The sequence below is a fragment of the Astyanax mexicanus genome, chromosome 3 (genome assembly GCF_023375975.1).
Source record: "Astyanax mexicanus isolate ESR-SI-001 chromosome 3, AstMex3_surface, whole genome shotgun sequence".
Taxonomy (NCBI): Eukaryota; Metazoa; Chordata; class Actinopteri; order Characiformes; family Acestrorhamphidae; genus Astyanax; species Astyanax mexicanus.
In genome coordinates, this window is record NC_064410.1 from 53,100,135 (window position 1) to 53,119,388 (window position 19,254).

Genomic DNA, 19,254 nt, shown 5'->3' on the forward strand with positions numbered 1-19,254 from the left:
TCCTGATCATGCAGCTTGCCATCAGCTGCCAGAACCCTGAGAGAGCACAATTGGCCTTGCTCTCTCTGGATGGGTAGATGGTGTTCTTTCTCCTCATCACTTCTAGAGTGATGCTGATCAGCACAGACGTCTGTGAGCTGATGTAGCAGAACAGAGTCATTCCACAGAAGAATAAATTGGGCTTAACATGCCGATGTATATTCTGTGGAATCATCCAGACCTACGAATAAAACGTACCGAACCATGAGGTTTATACTGAGGTGTGAACCGAACCGTGAATTTTCTGTAATGTTCCACCCCTAATACTAGTACTGTATAAAATGTACAGTACACAACAAAAACATGTACCCTGCTTTGGACTGTGATAATACTTTATAATCAAACAAACAAAACACAAAAAACACCCCAAACAACACTGACCTCTACGCTTTCCCACAATTCCCCAATTTCTGTACTGGTCTTTGATAGGATTTGACCTCATTATGAAGACAGAGCGAAACGCAGAGATATTGTTTCAGCTGTGGTCCTGATTTCATCCTGGAATCAGATAAGCTCTTCACATTTCACACAGAAACAAACCACAGAACAGTGAGACACCAAAATGAGGTGATAGTGGATAATAGGCTGGAATGTGAGGAAGCCATTTATGTTTGACAGTGATAATGCATTCAGCACACTTCTCAATTACACATTTAGAGTGAATGAGCCTCATGCATGCACTTCATTTCAAGGTTGTGTGCTTCAGAGCAGCATTACCTTAAACACTGCTAGTGATCACACCATCTAAAAATTCATATTTACAGAGTCTGTTAGACCCTGGTATGAACAAAATTATGTATATATACCAATCAGCCACAACATTAACACCACCTCATTGTTTTTTTACCCTCAATCTCCAATGTTTTAGCTTCCCTGATCATATAGAAACGCATTGTTTACATTACATTACATTACATTACATTACATTACATTTCGGAGATGCTTTTGTCCAAAGCTTACAATAGTGAAGTACAAAAGTAATAGAAATTAAAGATAAAACATATTTAGACAGGGCTTAAAGGAGGTCAAAGGAAAATAATGGGATAGAGAAGTGAAGGAGGGGAAGAAGGAAATGAGGTTAGAAGTAATTAGTTTGTTGTTAGAGGAGTTAGGAGAGTAGGTGCTCTTTGAAGAGCTCTGTCTTCAGGAGTTTATTAAAGATAGTGAGAGATTCTCCTGATCTGGTAGTGGAAGGTAGTTTGTTCCACCATTGTGGAACTCTGTATGAGAACAGTCTGGATTGCTTTGTGTGAATGTTTGTTTGGTAAAGCGAGGCGACTTTCACTGGAGGAGCGCAGCGGCTGGGAGGTGGCGTAAGCCTTCAGGAGTGAGTGCAGGTAGGAAGGAGCTGTTCTGTCGTCACCTTGTGGGCGATTGTAAGAGCTTTGAATTTGATGCATTGTAGTTCTATAATAACAAAATGTAGTCCTGTATGTGTTTCTCTACATACTTTATTATTATCCTCCTTTCATCCTGTTCTTCAAATGTTCAGGACCCCAAAGGAGAGAAAAAACACCACAGAGCAGCTATTATTTGGGTGGTGGATACAGATACAGCAGTGCTGCTGCAGTTTTTAAACACTGTGTTTGATCACTCACTGTCCTCCACTCTATTACACTCCTACTCCTACCTACAGCTGCTCCACCCTGTAGATAAAGTAAAGTCAGAGACAGAAGCTCTGAATCTGTTGCTGCACAGTTTACAGTGTTGCTCATTTTTGCTTACAGGACCCTGCCCACAGGACAATGTCTGCTGGGTATTTCTTGTGGGTGGTCTATTCCTATCCAGCAGTGACATGAAGGTGTTCAATAACACACCAGTACCGTGCCAGTGTCACCTCAGTGCTGAGAATAATGACCCACCACCCAAATAATGTCTGATCTTTGGTGGTCTCTCCTGTGGGGTCCTGACCAGAGAAACAGAGAAACAGATACAGGACTACAGTCTGTAATTATAGAACTACAAAGTGCTCCTATACAGTCAGTGAAGATGATAAGATGGATAGTGCACAAATTAATAGATGATTTAAAAAAAATCCTGATTTCTTTATTTATACATCGTACTTGTTAGGACATTAAGTGCAGATATAAGATCTATTTAAACAGACAAGATATACAAAAGGAAAACTGAAAGCAGACACAGGTATGCAAAAAAACTAATGAACCACATTGAGAAAACGTGGTGAGAAGATGACTTCCTGAACTCACTCAGTGACATCTTCAGGCCTGTTTGGATGAAGCAGAAGCCACACTGTCCACTCTTCAGTTCCTTTCGAAACCCCTCTCTCTTCCTTCCTCTTTCACCCCTCTCTCTGTTAAAAGTGAAAACATGTTGATTTTAATAGAGCCAATGAATATCTCACTGTTTTCTTAGTGCCCTAATATTTTCATTTTTATAGTAGTTTGAAAGACCAGTGTTTTTAGGGCTGCGTATCAAATTCAGTAATGTAGAGTATCATAATAATCTGGAAACCCTATTTTGGGATTAAGTCAGATTCGCCAAGTATTAGCCTCCAAGTGTGAAAAGGCAAATAAGCAGAACAAAGAGCCTCTACAGACCTTCAGCCGAGTTCTTGCGTTTGAATGATGGCTTTATGAAAGTATTTTATGACCTGTAGAAGCAGGCTGTAAAACTCTGTTTGAAATGCCATTGTTCATTAGTGAGAATTCTGGGCCGCTGCCACAGAGCCATGCTGTTTGGTGCGCCTGTGGTCTTACAACACAATTATTCTTAATGGAGGAATGCTGAAATGCACTGGCATGAAATGCACACTGGACACCCAAGTTGGAACCAATTTCTCCTGCTATTTTCATTTTACATTAAGAGCTTTCTAAAACAAACCAAGAGCCATCTCATTTAGCTGTAGCAGTTCAGCTCTAACTTAAAACCAACGTAACAAACCTTATTGTGATAACTTGATCCTTAGAGATAAGTATTCCACTCAAGGAAATCAGGTTTACTTTCTTTATTTCAAAGATTTCACATGACATCCACACTGAACCATCAGCACTCACATTACACATCTCTTCATCTAGGGTGTGGCTTCGTTTCCTATCCTTGCTATATTTAACTTGTCTAAATAGCACCACCTAATGGACTGGGGTGGTATTGCATTTCTGCTTAGGTGAATTGGAGAATTACCTTGAGATACCACACGTATCAAAAAAAAGTCTCCACCTGGATTTAAGTGAGTAAATGATGTGAGGTTGATGCTGCAATTGGTCTGCAGGTTTAGGTTCAGCAACAGTATGTGCTGAAAGAATGAGGTCAGCTGACTACCTGAATATACTGAATATAGACCAGGTTATTCCATCAATGTTTTTTTTCTTTCCTGATGACACGGCCATATTCCAAGATGAAAATGTCAGGATTCATGGAGCTGGAATTGTGAAAGAGTGATTCAGGGAGCATGAGATCATCATTTTCACACATGGATTGAGAGAGTTCATCACAGAGTCCAGATCTTAACCTCACTGAGAATCTTTGGGATGTGCTGGATGGAGAAGACTTTGTGCAGAGGTCAGACTCTACCATCATCAATGCTGCTGCAAGATCTTGGTAAAATAAATCTTGTAACATTGTAGAAGCTTATTGAAACAATGCCACAGTGAATGTGTGACGTAATTAAAGCTAAAGATGCCCCGGCAAAATATTAAACTGTGGGACCTTTTTTTTCGGCCAGCAAGTGCATTATAACAGCCTAATTAACTTTATCTAATTAATGCAAACTGTGCAAAAAAAACAATGTTGACATGTAATTAGTACAATGACATGCAAAAAGTCATTGGACAGCATCTAGTATCATTCTAGGACAATTCTAGAATGAAACCACAGGTCAAACTTAAACTCCAATTATTTACAACACCTTGCCATTAAGAAGCTGACCAGTGTTACCCATTATACACAGCTCTGAAAAAAAATAAGAGAGCACCTAAAAATGATGAGTTTCTTTGATTTTACCATATTAAACCTCTGGAATATAATCAAGAGGCAGATTGATGAACACAAGCCATCAAACCAAGCTGAACTGCTTGAATTTTTGCACCAGGAGTGGCATAAAGTTATCCAAAAGCAGTGTGTAAGATTGGTGGAGGAGAACATGCCAAGATGCATGAAAACTCTCCAGTATCATAATTTTTCCTTATTACTGGATTTATTAAGATAATTGGAGTGTATTATTAGTATCATGACATTCTGGATTTATTGTATTTATCTGGATTCTTGTATTTGTTTTACATCTCACTTAGGGGTGTGCCATATCATATTGTATGCAATAATAAAATGTAATTTTCATTTTGTTGCAGTAGCGTATTTCTAATCAAGAATTATTTTTTTTAATTACAGTTTCGTCATATCGCCAAAAGTATCGCGAAAATACCATGAAATATCGTGATATTAATTTAGAGCCATATTGCCCACTTCTAGTGTCTAGGGTCCATATTGCTTCTGCCAGACAAAACCCTCCAACATGGCAACTCCATAGGAGAAAACATATACAAACAATCTTCTTAACTTGAATGGAAGGAATGGAAGCCAGTGTGCAAAACATTTAAATGGAAATTAAAATTGATTTGAGTGGCAGAAATGCTTATTTTTCATATTAAAAAGTGGCAGATTTACACAGCCAAAAGGGTGGAACAAGGTTTTTACGTGACAGCAAAGGGAAATGTATTAAAAGATTCAGGAAAATTCACGCTTCTATGAGCTCTTTTATAAAACTATGATGAGGAGCCGCAAAAGTTGCAGAGTCAGTCTCCTGTCAGACTGCAGACTGTGAGGCCAGACCACTCAGACTGGGTGGACAGCTCTTAGTCCAGCCAGGAAACGACAGCTCGCACACTGCAAATCACCTGCCATAATAACTCCCTACTGCTGCTAAAGTACAGACTCACACCTGCAGACTTCTGCTCCAGATTCTGAAGCAGCCTGAACATCATGTGCTCACAGGCGTGCTCCCGCCGCTACAGCAGAACACAGAGAATATAGCACAGCTAATACCATACAGCCTCAGACCACGACTGACCTTCATTTACTGAAGACTTTTTCACTGTACAGTAGGCTGACATTAAATCACCATGCTGACCGTTACAGTATAAATTACAGTACATACTGTATCTACAAAAGTATTGGGACAACTGCTCATTCGCTGTTTCTTGCAAATATACATAAAAGAGTTTATAATATACATAAAAGAGTGCTTTCAACGCATGATGCAACATTTCTATGTGCCTCTCCTTTTTCCTGTCCTCTCCTTTTCTTTTTCTGTTTTTAACTTATTACATTTAAAATTTTCTATCTATTATGCATTGATTGTTTTTTTTTATTCAATGTAAAGAGTGTTTGGGTTTCCTGAAAAGCGCTATAAAAATAAAATGTATTATTATTATTATTATTATTATTATTTTCTATTAGATTTTGATTAAATAATAATAATAATAATAATAATAATAATAATAATAATAATAATAATAATAATAATAATAATAAAATATTTGGTGTGAATAAATATTCTAACACTTAAAATATTGCATTCATTAGTAGTGGTCACTGGAACTCAAGGTAGTGGGGGGACGTTGAGGCATCTGTCACCCCTGGTGCCCTGAGCTTGACAAGAGTTGCAATAAAAAAAGAGACAAAGTGCCCCATCAGCTGGCCTTCTTGTGTGGACAAACAGGGATAAAGTGCTCGATAGGATGCCTTTTCTTGTAATAAATTATGACGTGCCCTCTAGATCAATTATATTTTGATAATGTATCTTGATACTGCCTTTTTCAGCCATTAAAACAGACTTCTACGTTACAGCTACTACACAGTGTCCTAAACTGTGTTAAAATAGGATGCAGTACTGTATAAGGGTTCTCCTAAAGATGCCACGCCGCTAGTGGATAAAGGGTGATAAAAGGTGGTGCCCTATATGGGCCCTCACAACGGACCATAGAATAAAGTGTATTTGATGTTACAAGGCAGAGTAATAGGCCCTAGGTTGTTATGGAGCTTAAAAGCTGACATAGTATTTAAATCTGCATTTTGTGTATTTGAATTTAATGTACCTGGCGTTTGATAAACTTGAAATATTTAATGTGCAATTTATAAATTTGTATTTAAGTTCTAAAATCCTCAAATTCAAATTTATTTGACTTAAAACTCCTCAAAACTGGCGATATATTAGAATTTTTGGATCTAAAAAGTAATGCATCTGAATTTTTTTCTGAAAAAGAATTTAAATATTTTTTTTTTAAAGTTTATCAAAAAACTATTTATATATAACTGAAATAATTATGTTAGCTTGTGAGCTCAATTGGTCACACAGCTCACCCCCGCCCTTCAAACAATCACTGGTAGGGTGTCCTAACATTTGAACATACAGTACATTGTATTTACAGAAATAATATTACTGCTTATCTGATTCGGCTGTAGAAAAATGATCAAATCTTCACATGAAGATGAATTAAACCCTTTTGCAACAGCAGCACTGGTCCACTGGAGCTGGCTCTCTGTCTCCACTCCGACACGCCTCATTATCACAACAATTTCTACATGAATTTAATGCAAATCATATGAAAATGCATCCACAACATTTCAGTCAGTAAAAGAGAGAGCGCTGAGCTCTGCTGCCTGAGTTCTGATGGCTGAAATTAGGTTTCCACTATAAAGTAATGCAGTAAAAATGAAAAGCGTCGGGAGCAATGAAAGAACTTCACGGCGAGTTAGACTCCAGACTTAAACAGACATCCTTAATTCTTTCCACCGCACCCCCATCCCACCACAGTCAACCTGCACTAATCATATGATTGAACGTTCTCAGAATCAATATGACACAGGGTCTCGAGGCCTACTCCTCTTGGCAAACCTTCTGATAGCGAATGTCACCGCAAATGAACATTACATTCTCAACGGACACGTTTAAGAAGATTCGAAAGCGCTCACCCTATAAAGCCAGAGCTTCTCCACACCCACATTCTGCTATTGTTTAGAGCAATAACACAACACTATTACAGCTATTAACAGGGCGTCAGATATTAAACAGGAGGTCAGGGAGACATGGTGGGAAAATGTGGGAGAGTCCTTCTCCAGACAATGAAGAAGCATCAGCAGGTCACACGCAACAGTCACACTATGAGTACCATGAAAGATGTGATCAGATGTGCAGTAAAAGAAGTGATGAAAATCCCTGATGCTCATAGATGAAGTGAAGGGGTGGTTTAACAAATAAATAACACCTACTCATTTATCATTTCTTTCAAAATCAAGAATATTAAAAAAAGAGTTTATCCTGCTTTAGTTGGATTCAAGGATTCAAGTATATTTTATTGTCATTTCACATCACATGTGGTACATAAAGTGGAACGAAATTGTATTCCCACGGTCCAGTTTACACCCAAAGAGCCATTTTAAAATAGATAAATATAAAGATATAACACAATAGAACAAAAATACAATAATAAAATAGATAAGGTAAATACATCAAATATGAAGAAGGGAAATTGCAGCAACATGGAGCAACTGTCTCTACTATCCAGAGAAGACTTTCTACTAAAATTTGGAGCTTTACTGTAAGGATTCGATTGCATCCAACAACAAGGGTGTTAAAGAGGTTAAACCATTTAACCATCATCCCAAACTCCCCAACTCATCTACAAACTTCCCAACTCATCTACAAACTCCCCAACTCATCTACAAACTCCCCAACTAATCCTAAACTCCCCAACTCATCTACAAACTCCCCAACTCATCTACAAACTCCCCAACTCATCTACAAACTCCCCAACTAATCCTAAACTCCCCAACTCATCTACAAACTCCCCAACTAATCCTAAACTCCCCAACTCATCTACAAACTCCCCAACTCATCTACAAACTCCCCAACTCATCTACAAACTCCCCAACTCATCTACAAACTCCCCAACTAATCCTAAACTCCCCAACTCATCTACAAACTCCCCAACTCATCACAAACTCCCCAACTCATCTACAAACTCCCCAACTAATCCTAAACTCCCCAACTAATCCTAAACTCCCCAACTCATCCCAAACTCCAACTCATCTACAAACGCCCCTACTCATCTACAAACTCCCTACTTTCATCCCAAACTCCCCAACTCATCCCAAACTCCCCAACTCATCTACAAACTCCCCAACTCATCTACAAACTCCCCAACTCATCTACAAACTCCCTACTTTCATCCCAAACTCCCCAACTCATCTCCAATTCCCCAACTCATCCCAAACTCCCCAACTCATCCCAAACTCCCCAACTCATCCCAAACTCCCCAACTCATCCCAAACTCCCCAACTCATCCCAAACTCCCCAACTCGTCTCCAAATCTCCAACTCATCCCAAACTCCCCAACTCATCCCAAACTCCCCAACTCATCCCAAACTCCCCAACTCATCACAAACTCCCCAACTCATCACAAACTCCCCAACTCATCTACAAACTCCCTACTTTCATCCCAAACTCCCCAACTCATCTCCAATTCCCCAACTCATCCCAAACTCCCCAACTCATCCCAAAATCTCCCACTCTTCCCAAACTCCTCAACTCATCTCCAAATCCCCAACTTATCCCAAACTCCCTATTTCATCTCCAATTCCCCAACTCATCTCCAATTCCCCAACTCATCTCCAATTCCCCAACTTATCTCAAACTCCCTATTTCATCTCCAATTCCCCAACTCATCCCAAACTGCCTAACTCATCCCAAACTCCCTAACTCATCTCTGTTCCCCAACTCATCTCCAATTCCCCAACTCATCCCAAACTTCCTAACTCATCTCCAGTTCCCTAACTCATCTCCAATTCCCCAACTCATCCCAAACTCCCCAACTCATCCCAAACTCCCCAACTCATCCCAAACTCCCCAACTCATCCCAAACTCCCTAACTCATCCCAAACTCCCTAACTCATCCCAAACTCCCTAACTCATCCCAAACTCCCTAACTCATCTCTAATTCCCCAACTCATCCCAAAATCTCCCACTCATACCAAACTCCCCAACTCATCTCCAAATCCCCAACTCATCCCAAAAGTATTAAATGAAGTGCCATCATTCCAGAAAACATAATTTTGCTGCTCTTTACCCCTTTATATCCTTCTACCCATGCCTGGCAGTAGGAATGCTGCCAAAAGAATCAATAGGTGGGGAGCACTGCAGTGGTGTGGATGGAGGGTGGGTGGCGGGTGGTGGCGGTGGAGGATGGTGGAGGGTGGTGAGTAATGTAATTACACATCTGCTTATGTTTAACTCTGGAGACTTGGCAAATACTCCTCCAGGAGAGACCCCCCCCCCCACCCCCCACCTTTTTTTTTACCAGCTTTTTCTTCTTCTCTCTCTACCTCTTATTCTTTCTGCACCTTTCTGCTCTTTGTCATCTTTCTCCATCCCCTTCTTTATCTTTCTTTGCTCACTTTCTATCTCTCTTGCTACCCATCTCTCTCCTTCTTTCTCAAGATTCAACATTTCTCTATATCTTTATTATTTCTTCTTTTTCTTTTTCCCTCTTCTTCCATCTCTTCTACTTTTCCCTCTTTACCTTTGTCTCTCTCTTCTCAAAAATCAAGATTTCTTTTGCTTTCAAGCTCTCCATGTAATTTTTTTTTTCTGTCTTGCTCCATCTCGTTCTGTGGATTCAGACTTACTCTTGCTCTGTTTCTCCATCTCTCTGCCTCTTTCTCTCTCTCTTTCTCTCGGTAGGAGAGAACTTGGCTTCTACTGCAGTGATTCCACCCAGTCAGCGCTCAGAGCACCAATAGCGTGCCTAAAAAAACCCAGAGAGAGAGAGAGAGTGATGGGGTGGGGATGGGGGCATCACTAATGGGAGGAGCGTGCAAAATGGAGAGAACAAGAGAAAGAGAAATGTAGACCATAAGGAAAAGACAGTAAGAACAGAAACAAAGAGACAGACAGGCAGACAAATTGACAGACAGATTACAGACAGGTTCACATGCAAGTAGATAGCCCAACTGATTTGACAGACAGACTTATGACAGATTTATGGCCATTTGCACACAGTACATACAGATGCGTATTGTGTATGTAAACATAATTATGTATTGTCTGGAGAGAGAGAGAGAAAGAGAGGGAGAAAGAGAGGAAGAAAGAGAGGGAGAAATGGAAGTAAATGGAATTTGAAGAGAGGATGAGTGTGCGTGTGTTAAAGGATTAAAATGTAATGTTTTATTAGAGAGATTGTGCTGAGCTGTGCTGAGGTGGTTGTGATGGTGTGTGTGTGTGTGTGTGTGTGTGTGTGTGAGGTGGAGAGGATGATGGTCTCGGTGGTGAGGGTGAAATAAGGGCGGTTCTGATCAGTCCGAGGTTTAGTGGAAAAATCACTCCAGCTCTGAGAGCACTGAGAGCACTGAGAACGATGAGCACTGTTTGAACAGCTGCTCCCCTCCACGCCTCTAATGCCACTGGCAGCGACTCCTCCACCCTCAGCCATTTGTAACACCTCTCCTTACCACTGCTTCAGACACACCGCTCAGACAGACCCCCACCCCCCACTCAGATCAATGTACTGTCACTACACAGACAACAGGTGACCACTATAGCTGTTATCCTAAAGGGAATAATCCAGCGCTTTTCAGCGTAATCTACGCTAATTAAACACAGTTAGAAAGTCATGGTTCATTTGGCTTTTCCTGAGGTTGTCTGGTATCCAGGCATGATCAGACAGGAGCCTGTGGAAACTCCTTCCACTTCACTAAGCTGGTAAATCCATCCCTCTGGAGAACCGGTCCCATCTCCATAACAAGAAATGAGACAGATTGGAATTAGAATTACAGCTCTGTATAATTGTAGGTCTTTGATGTTCTGAAAATAAGCTTTCTGCATACATTTAACTGACATAATTCAAAAACTGTAATTATAAGTGTGTTTCAACCTCCTAAACTTTTTCTCCAGTGGTATACAGTAATTCAGCACCGCTTTAAATGTAAGTGCTTAGGGTATAATAAAAGCCACAGATTGAAATTACATTTTTTATTACATTTTTATTTTATATAAAATAAGGTTTTACAAGGAGTATTTTTCCTGGACTGTCTAACTCCCTGTTTATCAAATCAAGTTTGTCAATGAGTAATAAGTAAGTAATTCAGTGAACAAACTGATGGACGTAATCTCATGCAACTCATTTACTGTTAATGTTTTCAAAGCTCAACTCAAATTATATTGTTGAGCAAACTTACACAAGTTTTGATCATACTAACTTCTGAATTCGTCACTTCGATCCAAAAGCCAATTCTAGCCCTGTTTATTTATCTACCTAAAAATAAATGTGTCCAACATTGTCCATGTTAATGACCATTCTATTCATTCTATAAATACAGCCCATAAGTATTAGGTCAGAAAAGGTTGACATATTCTCTTATATGCCAAGTTAGTCTTCGGTTTTGCATCACAGCTCTGGATTAATCACTACCCAATACCATTTCTTCCATTTCCATGCCAAATACCACACGGCAAGCCTAAGTAGCATTGACCCAGCTCTGGTTTGAATCTAGATCCAAATCTGTCCCAAATGCTTGGCTCACATCTGGGCACATAAGTGTTGCATGTGCCAAAACCCCAGTTGCTAAGTATAATACGACAATTGGCCCAAAGCATATGTGCCATTACCCTAGTTCCCAAATATACCATATTTTTTGCACTATAAGGCACACTTAAAATCTTTAATTTTCTCAAAAAATTCAGTCAGTGCACCTTATAATCCGATGTGTCTTATGTATGTATTTTCTAGCACTGCTAGAGCAGTGTTAGCATTTGTCGCTAACCGCGCTAATCGCTGGCTTTTCCGCCATTCAAAGGTGAGTCTTATCGGCCTGTAGCCTGCTGCCAACCCCGGCTAGCACTGCTGGAGCAGGATTAGCATTAGCTCCTAACCGAACTAAGTGCTAGCTCTTTCGCCTTTCAGAGATGAGCAAAAAATCTAATAATAATGTAGAAATCAACCCAAGCTCACCCCGGTTGCAAAGTATAATGTTTTGCCAACTCTCCTGTTGCCAAGCATAATGACATTCAGCCCAACTGCACATGGCAGATACTAAAACTCAGCCATAACTTAGTCCAGCTCGGGACAATTCTTCATGCTATCTGAGGAAAAACCTGTCGCATCTCATTTTAAAGGTTGTGCCCTTAAGCACACAGTCTAATGCTGATAGTTGTAGGTAACTTAACCCCTGAACGGGCGGCTGTTGATGGCACCCCTCCAAACACAGCCACAGCACTGTTCACCTCATCAATATCAAGTCATGTTCAAGCCAGCATTATCAGCATTACTGCAATTTAGTCACGGGAGAATGCTGTCATAAGCTAAAGGTAATGCGCATAAAGGGAAACGTGTGTATGGGAAGCTTCTGGAGAGGAGCTTAGAGCAGCAGAACTGTGGATCCATAATGAGAACGGACACGGCAGAGGTGCCAAGACACTTAGCATATTCTCACTTTCACTAGCGTCGTTTACAGGACTCGCACGCACCGCAACAGCACGGAGGAGTGTGTGTGAGTGAGTGTGTGTGAGAGTGTGTATTTATTCATAATTTAGGAACACTATACTAATAATGGGTTGAGCTTTTTCCTTAAGCTCTCCAAACAGGCTCAGCTCTTTTTGCCATGGATTCCAAAAGATTCCTTTAGGACTTTGCTTTATGTTGACATGATTGTCTCACGCAATTTTCAACTCTACATCCCATCACATAACAACTATGCATTATTGGATTCTGCACAAAGTATGAACCACATATATTTCATGCTTTTTCTGATCAACTTAATGCAATTTCTCAATATGTATCCATTAATGCATTTCAGGCCTACATTACATTCCAAAAAGTCAGTAGAGGCAGTAGAGCTTTTACAACTTGGTAATGTTGCCATTCCTTTAAAAAACACGTAAAGGATGTTCTAGTTATGCCTAGATTATAGCAAGTGATGAATTGTTTCAGGTGCTATTTAGTCCTATTCTTCCTGCAAACACATCTTAAGATGCACAACATTATTATTTCAAAATTCTTTACACATTCTTTATTGGGGACAGGTAATAAGTACTCTCTACTTCTGCAGCCAGTCCTTTTTAATGTGGTTTTGCACTTTGCACTTTGTCTTATTGAAAACTGCATAAATGACACTGGAACAGATCAAATTATTGTCTTGAAGTAGCAGGTGTTATCTACTATCTTCTACAATTTCCTTTTCTACAGTAGTGCTGCAATCATAGAAGTGAATGGATACAAGCCCATGCCATAATAGATTCTGTCATTTGTTCTTGTTGCCTATAACAGTCTGTGTGGTCCACTGAATACCAAATTATTTATGCAAAATATTTTGTGATGGTACATATCAAAAGCTTCTGAGTGCGTTTTCACACCAGCAATATTTGGTCCGGTTACCTTTAGTGCGTTTCGATTGAGCAAGTGTGAAAACATCAAAACAACTGGACAAAGACCAGCTAGTGGAGGTGGTCTCAGTCTGGTTCCAAGTAAACTCTGGAGCGGTTCACTTGTGGTGAGAGTGTGATCCGGTCTCAATCCGATCCAGCTATCAAATATACTCATTTTATTTGAGCTAAACTGCTGATAAGGTGCAGTTTGATCTAAAATATATTAACCAGATAACTCTTTTTTTATTATTATTTTTATTGAACTGAACAGGCATTCGAAAGACAAGCATCAAATGACATTTTTTACATTATTATTCCAACCCCCCTCCCAGGAGAGAAAAAAAAAAACACCAGAAAATACCCCACACTATCAACCCCACCACCCATCCCCTATAACAAATTTAAGCTGCCTTATGGTTCCATAAAAAAAAAAAAAAAAAACTAGGGTGTGCAATAAAAAGTTTACTCAGTCTAAGGTGATATTTTGCATATTTTCAAAGTGAGATAATACTGGGTTCCAAATTCTGTAAAAGTTTTTAGTTGATCCTCTAAGTGAATGCTTAATCTTTTCTAATTTAAGAAATAGTAAAAGGTCACTTAGCCAGTGTATAAATTTGGGTGGGTAGGCCGATTTCCAATCTTGCTAAATTTTTCTCCTTGCTAAGAGAGTAGCAAAAGCAATGACTTCTTTCTTTTTGTTATTAACTGGGCCAGCGTTTTCTAGAACCCCAAAAATAGTTGTTTCCAAACTGGGTTGTACATCAACGTCTAGTGCTTCTGATAAAAAATTAAAAATAGCTGCCCAGAACATGTGTGTCAAATCGGCCTTGTCAACATGACAGCGGTCACATGTATCACAGGTGTTGGGATAAATTTTAGCCAATTTAACTTTACTATAATGCACTCCGTGCAGCACTCTGAACTGAATTAAACTGAGACGAGCACAGGATGATGTTCCATTGACTCTACCTAGTGCATCATCCCAGGTTGTATCGGATATTTCCATTCCAATCTCCTTCTCCCACTCCCACTCCCACGAGCGTACTCTCCTGTGTATAATTTTCAAAAGACAAAATGGTATTATATACACGTGAGATCAGGCCCCTAGATTCTGAGAAAATTTCTAAAATAGTGTCTAGTCGAGAACTTGGAGGCAGATATGGAAAAGTTGGACATTCCTTTTGAATGAAATGTCTTAATTGGAAATAACGAAATAAACTAGTGTTGTCGAGCTTAAATTTTGTGGAGACATCTGTAAAACTAGCAAATATGTCCTCTATAAACAAGAATTTCATTCACTGAATTCAGAAATTCAGTCACTGAATTTGGTTAAACCGAGCTCCTGCCATTTTGCAAGCGTAGAATCAAATTTAGCTGGAGGGAATTGATGATTATTGCATATAGGAGCTTGTAACGATAAGTGTAATAGTTAAAAATTTCGACGAAATTGTGCCCAAATTTTAAGGGGAGATTTATCGACTGGACAAGTTGTGTACTGTACAATCGGAAGAGGTAGTTTGGCAGTAACTAGCGCAGCAAGAGATGTTGACGAGCAAGAGCGGGATTCCATTTTACACCATTGTGCCTGTGGAGACTGCATCCAAAGTATTATTTTTTGTAGGTTTGCTGCCCAATAATAGAACATAAAATTGGGGAGTGCTAATCCACCCTGAGGCCTTGGTCTTTGAAGAAGCTCTTTTCGTACTCTAGGGACCTTATCAAACCATAAAAATGATGTAATCATTTTGTCTATTTTTTGAAAAAATGATTTTGAGAGAAAGATTGGGAGACTCTGAAACAGGTATAAAAACCTGGGCAGTACGTTCATTTTGACACAATTGATTCTACCTGCAAGAGTTAATCCTAAAATATTCCATTTCTGAAAATCAAGTTTGAGCTTATTAAGCAAAGGTAGGAAATTATGTGCATAAAGGCTGGCCATGGTACGTGTAATGTTAATCCCCAGATATCTGAAACCTGATTTGTTTATGCGAAAGGGCAGGTCTGAGCTTGGCATTAGTAAAGCTAGACCATTTATAGGAAAGCATGTTCTCTTTGAGAAATTTAATTTATATCCTGAAAAACTGTATTTAATATTTGGACTAGATTGGGAATAACAATAATGGGGTCTGAAATAAATAATAAGAGATCATCAGCATAAAGGCTTACTTTATGTTCCATGCCCCTTCTACAAATTCCATGGATAGATTGGGAAGCTTTGAGCATAATAGACAGGGGCTCAATAGCCAGAGCAAAAAGGAGTGGGCTAAGAGGGCATCCCTGCCTAGTGCCTCTCCTGAGAGGGAAGACTTGTGAGCGTGATTTGTTTGTGATTACTGATGCCTTTGGTGCTGTGTATAATAGACGGATCCATGAAAGAATGTTTGGCCCGAAGTTAAATCTTTCCAAAACTGTGAACAAATAATTCCACTCTACTCTGTCAAAGGCCTTTTCTGCATCTAAAGACACAGTTATTTCGTGAATATCTGAGGACGCAGGGGATTGAATAATTCCCAACAGCCTACGAATATTAGTAAAGGAATGTCGGTTTCTCATGAACCCAGTCTGGTCTGGTGAAATCAATTCAGACATTATGGTATCCATCCTAGATGCTATAGTCTTTGCAAATATTTTGACATCTGTATTTAAAAGTGATATTGGTCTATATGAGCTACACTCCAACGGGTCTTTATCTATTAACCAGATAACTCTAATTACCACAGCTATGAACAAACGCTGTCTCTGCTCCATGCTGTTTGCACACGCAGTCTGTGCTGCGTTCACTGCTTGCAGCCGCGCAGCTTCGTTTGCTTCGTCTACATCTGTGCTGCACGTCCCATTGAAAACACTGATTGAAAACTAGATTTACGTTCTTGCTCCTGTGCCAGACAGCTCTGACCAATCAGAGGAGACAATGTGCTTGCAGGATTTATTGGTGGACATTTTGGTGTGTTAAGGTTTATGTCTTAACAAACTCATCAACTGATCCAGACCATAGAAATGAACTACAGTTGTAAAGACGTTAACACCATTTCTGTACATGGTTAACACAAGTAATTCCTTACCCATGTGGTTCTATTGGCTATTGTTTAATTGTTTAACTGTTTAATCACAGGTGTTCAGCTTAGGCTTGTGTCCTTGCCTTTTTGCACTGAAAGTCCACCCAATTATGTGAATGGTTTAATTGTTGTTAAACATTAGGAGAAGTCATGCATTTGTTAGAATCAGGAGATCCTCTGCCCATCTTTGCCCCTCAAAGATAAAAGTAGTATATTTTGACCTAAATACTTTAACCTTAATTGCATCTAGCCCATCTTTGGAATCCGCATCTAGGCTTGAAATACAGAAATGGTTATATATTATCAATTGAAATTTAAGCTCACAATACAAACACTTTAAAACTCTGTTAAATTTTACTAAAATTTTATAAAATGTGCCGTGCTTTCTTTACTGCTTAAGGTACTATGAGGAAATAATTGTGTCTATAACTTGAAGATTCATTGTATTCAGTAGTATCCATAATGATAGTAGTAGTATAAATATGACACAAAAAAAGATCACTTCAATGCATAAACACGTACAAACTGCCTCCACACACAAAATTACTTTCATTTTCTCTCCTCTGCTACAATTTAAAGCCAGCATTTCACCCACTCATATCTTCCTGCAGATCTCATTTCAGCTCAATTCATATCAAGATTCAGATTTCATATTAACATTTAAGCGTCAGCTCTGCAGCTCGCAGCACACGGGCTGAAAGCTTCCAGCGGCTCCCGGTGTTTGTAGTCCTAATCAGCTCTATCTCTCGATCAAAGCAGAGAAAGAACAATTTCACTTAGCTCTCAATAATGCTGCGATGATTGCTGCTGATACTGAGCCACAATGAGACTTCTACTGTAGTCCTGTAGCTCAGCCTCGCTGCAATCAGCCACGTATTCATCTCATACCAATATCCCAAACTCCGGCTCCGAGCTTTTCTAAATAAACATCTTTCTGCATGCAGGTTCTGTGGAAATCTTCTTTCATAAGGTTTTGCTACACAGGATTTTTTATTTTTTTTGTGTTGGAAAGTGTCCTGACAGTTTCAGTCTTGTGTACAGTTGTGTGTAAAGGCATTTTAAATAGTTACTTTACATTTGCTTAACTTTTTTTTTTTTCCCCATTTTCTCCCCAATTTTCATGGCCAATTACCGAACCCACTCATTAAAACTCCCCCTATCACTAGTAATGCCCCAACACACCAGGAGGGTGAAGACTAACACACGCTTTCTCCGATACATGTGAAGTCAGCCACCGCTTCTTTTCGAGCTGCTGCTGATGCAGCGTTGCCGAGCAGCCAGCGAGCTCAGAGGAAAGTGCAGCGGCTCGATTCTGATACATCAGCTCACAGATGCCCTGTGCTGCAGACATCACCGTAGGAGTGATGTGGGGAGAGAGCGCCATCTACCCACCCGGAGGGAGCAGGGCCAATTGTGCTCCCTCTGAGCGCCGGAAGCTTGATGGCAAAGCTGCATGAGCGGGGGTTTGAACCTGCGACCTCCTGCTCATAGTGGCATCGCTTTAGACTGCTGGACATATGCTTAACTTAAAAAAATAAAACAAATGGTGACACATGCAACAGTTTCAACTCTTAGTCCAAATCAGTTGGTCCAGTTGACTCATTAGTACTGGACAGACAGGTCAAAAACTTAGGAACTAGACTCTAGGAAGACTCTTCAGTATGTGATGATTCAAAAGGAGACTGAAGAGAGGAGAGATAACCTTTTGAGCTGGAGTTTAGGCAGCTTGTGAAGAAAGCCAGTCCCCACTCTGGAGTCAGGAAGGAGAGATAAAGTTGAAAGGAGGAGACAGAATATGGAGGGTTGTGAAGATATGATGTAGACACGCGAGCAAGGTTGAGATCGTATTTTTTTGATATTAGACTGAGATACTGAGGATGCTGGGAATACATTGGGAAGTACAGATAAATCTCAAATATCTAAAAATCTAAATATCATTGAAAGGTAACTTTATTTTAGCTTATATAGCTTACAGCCAATGAAAATCCAAACATCAGTTTCTCAAAAAAGTAGAATACTATATAAGACCAATTGGTACTTTTGGCAGTGTGGGCAGTGTGCCAAGTCCTGCTGGAAAATGAAATCTCCATAAAAGTTGTCAGCAGAGGGAAAATTGAGGATACAAAGAAAATAATTTGTCATGTGTGTTTTCTCTCACATGAAACAATACATATAGCTCTGAAAAAAAAATAAAAGATCATTAAAAAAATGAGTTTCTTTGATTTTACCAAATTAAAAACCTCTTGAATTAAATCAAGAGGAATATGGATGATCACAAGCCATCAAACCAAGCCGAACCAAGCAGAACCAAGCTGAACTTCTTGGTTATTCAAGAGCAGTGTGTAAGGCTGGTGGAGGAGAACATGCCAAGCTGCATGCAAACTGTGATTAAAAAGCAGGGTTATTCCACCAAATATTGATTTGTGAACTCTTAAAACTTTATGAACATGATCTTGTTCTCTTTGCATTATTTGAGGTCTGAAAGCTCTGCATCTTTTTTTGTTGTTAAATATTATATTTGGAGTAAGGAGAAACATTGTATGTAGTTTATAGAATAAAACAACAATGTTCATTTTACTCAAACATAAACCTATAAATAGCAAAATTAGAGAAACTGATTCAGAAACTGAAGTGGTATCTCTATTTTTTCCAGAGATGTATAAATGGCCACCTATTATTTCGCCTCAATCCTGTGTTTCACTGCATCTGTCAAAGTGTCCAATCAGATGGGAATGCTCAGTTTGAGATTGCTGTTTGCTTCTAGTGATTGATGTTTGTTCAGAT

At 39.5% G+C, this 19,254-nt stretch overlaps 1 long non-coding RNA gene across 1 annotated transcript in view; it reads right to left on the reverse strand.

Annotated features, from left to right (window-relative positions):
- Nucleotides 1–2,130: 2,130 nt before the first annotated feature.
- Nucleotides 2,131–19,254, reverse strand: part of LOC125799251 (uncharacterized) — a 131,409-nt gene continuing 114,285 nt past the window's right edge. The window contains exon 4 of the long non-coding RNA XR_007438085.1: nucleotides 2,131–2,350. This is a non-coding gene — a long non-coding RNA (uncharacterized LOC125799251). The remainder of the gene's footprint in view (nucleotides 2,351–19,254) is intronic.